The sequence below is a fragment of the Schistocerca piceifrons genome, unplaced genomic scaffold (genome assembly GCF_021461385.2).
Source record: "Schistocerca piceifrons isolate TAMUIC-IGC-003096 unplaced genomic scaffold, iqSchPice1.1 HiC_scaffold_2025, whole genome shotgun sequence".
NCBI lineage: Eukaryota > Metazoa > Arthropoda > Insecta > Orthoptera > Acrididae > Schistocerca > Schistocerca piceifrons.
In genome coordinates, this window is record NW_025727929.1 from 27,501 (window position 1) to 30,000 (window position 2,500).

General features: G+C 56.7%; 1 non-coding gene across 1 annotated transcript in view; it reads right to left on the minus strand.

The window, feature by feature from the left end:
• Positions 1-278, minus strand: part of LOC124741888 — a 1,909-nt gene extending 1,631 nt beyond the window's left edge. Inside the window, exon 1 of the ribosomal RNA XR_007010109.1 lies at positions 1-278. This exon is cut by the window's left edge and continues 1,631 nt beyond it. This is a non-coding gene — a ribosomal RNA (small subunit ribosomal RNA).
• Between the last annotated feature and the right edge of the window lie 2,222 nt (positions 279-2,500).

The following is a 2,500-nucleotide window of genomic DNA, read 5'->3' on the forward strand; positions in this document are numbered from 1 at the left end:
CCCAAAGTTATTCAGAGTCACCAAGGCAAACGGACCGGACGAGCCGACCGATTGGTTTTGATCTAATAAAAGCGTCCCTTCCATCTCTGGTCGGGACTCTGTTTGCATGTATTAGCTCTAGAATTACCACAGTTATCCAAGTAACGTGGGTACGATCTAAGGAACCATAACTGATTTAATGAGCCATTCGCGGTTTCACCTTAATGCGGCTTGTACTGAGACATGCATGGCTTAATCTTTGAGACAAGCATATGACTACTGGCAGGATCAACCAGGGAGCTGCGTCAACTAGAGCTGAGCAGCCGGCCGCCCGGGAGTGTGTCCCGGGGGCCCGCGCGAACACGCAAGCGTCCGCTCAATCATTCTGCAAACAGGAGGAGGCTGAGCTCCCCTGCACAATACACCTCGAAACCCTCTCAGGTCCCGGCGGCGCGCAGCGCCGTCCCAAGTACTTGGTCGGGTTCGAGAGAGGCGCAATCGCCCGGAGTTAGGCGAGTAGACGCTTTCGGTGCGACCACCCGTGCTCCCAACTGAGCTTGCCGCTGCCGACAGAGGCCCGGGAGCGTGCTGTCGTGGCATTGCCGGCGGGAGACAACACGCGCCACCTACGGTGACCGGCAGCTCCAACGCCAGCGCCACAGAAGGACAAAAGCCCCACTTGGGTGCCGAAGCGAACTCTCCCAGCACAGCGCACGCGCCAACACATCCGCACAGCTGCGATACAAACCACCAGCGAGAACCGCTGGGGCGACCGAGCAGCAGACGGCGTCGCGGCGCCGAGCGCCGGGCGGCGGCGCATCCTCAACGCACACAGTCCTCAATCGGACCAGCACACTGAAGATGTCCACCGCGCTTCGCACCGGGCCCGCGAGGACCTACTTTGGCCGCACGGCGCCGCGCGCAGGGTGCGCCGGCGCGCAGCTGCGACGCCTGCCGCGTCCGTCGGCCGGCGCGCCTGCCACTGGCCGCCCCCACCAGCCGGCTGTAGCGCGTGCGCCCACGCACCGCGCGGCCAGCACGCCGGGAGGCGCCCCCTCACCGGCCGGGGACGGTCCCACCCAGCCACCGCCGCGTATCGCTTCACACCCAGATGCCGTTCAGTTTCGTCGGCATGGTGGGTATCGCTGGAACAACCGGTTAGTACCTCAACCTATCGTCGCCATCACCGATTCACCCCTAGCGAGAACAACCGCACCACAACAGGTTACCATTTGTTCATTTGCGTAACTTCACCAGAAAACGCAGGCGTCCATCGCCATTTGCAACTTCAACGATTATTGCATGCCTGTGTCAGGTGTCACGCCACACTACGTCTGCCCACATACACGCAACAAAATGTGCACGCCTAGACAATACGTGGAAGGTGGCCCCCGTACGTATGCGATGTCCATTGCTCGAACGACTGTCAACCGGCCTCTGTAGCATGTCGCAGATATGGAACGCGGTGCACCATGCCATCACGGTGTGTGAGGAGAGACGACTAGGTCCGAATACATCAACAGACAGCTCATGCTGATCGCCATCCACGGCGTCCGTTCCTCCCACACGTCTCTATGGCGTACCACACTGCAATCCAGCTCTCATAGGGAGACGACACGTAGCTGCGTGCACAATATTTGCACTGTATGGTCCGCCGTTTTTGGGCGCAGTCGTTGTGCGGTCACACATGTGCCACGATGTATCATTCAGTACATAAGGACGAATGTGCAGTACAGATTGTGGTTCACGCGTACGACATCAGCGGACAGTTGACACAGGCCGCACCACAACGTAGCCTGAGTACGTCGCATGCGAAGGGCATTGAACATGCAAACTTCTCACCAACCAGCTTGCGAAGGCAGGGGGCAAGGTGGGGACGTGGGGAGGGGCGGCATGTACGTCCTGCTGCCATCCACATTACAGTGTACAGCAGGAGCATGTGGAAAGTGAGCAAGACTTGCAAGGTGTTTAACATGAAGCGATACACAGGGGTGCGGGCAGTGCGAGTAGCGAACTATATTGCGAGGGTTGCGGGTGGGCAACACTACAGTAATTGAACGAGTCGTATAACAATTACAGAGCAGGTTTAGGCGACAACGTGGGTTACGTTAAGGCGACAACATGGGTTAGGTTAAGGCACAACATGGGTTAGGTTAAGGCACAACATGGGTTAGGTTAAGGCACAACATGGGTTAGGTTAAGGCACAACATGGGTTAGGTTAAGGCACAACATGGGTTAGGTTAAGGCACAACATGGGTTAGGTTAAGGCACAACATGGGTTAGGTTAAGGCACAACATGGGTTAGGTTGAGGCACAACATGGGTTAGGTTAAGGCACAACATGGGTTAGGTTGAGGCACAACATGGGTTAGGTTGAGGCACAACATGGGTTAGGTTGAGGCACAACATGGGTTAGGTTAAGGTACAACATGGGTTAGGTTAAGGTACAACATGGGTTAGGTTAAGGTACAACATGGGTTAGGTTAAGGTACAACATGGGTTAGGTTAAGGTACAACATGG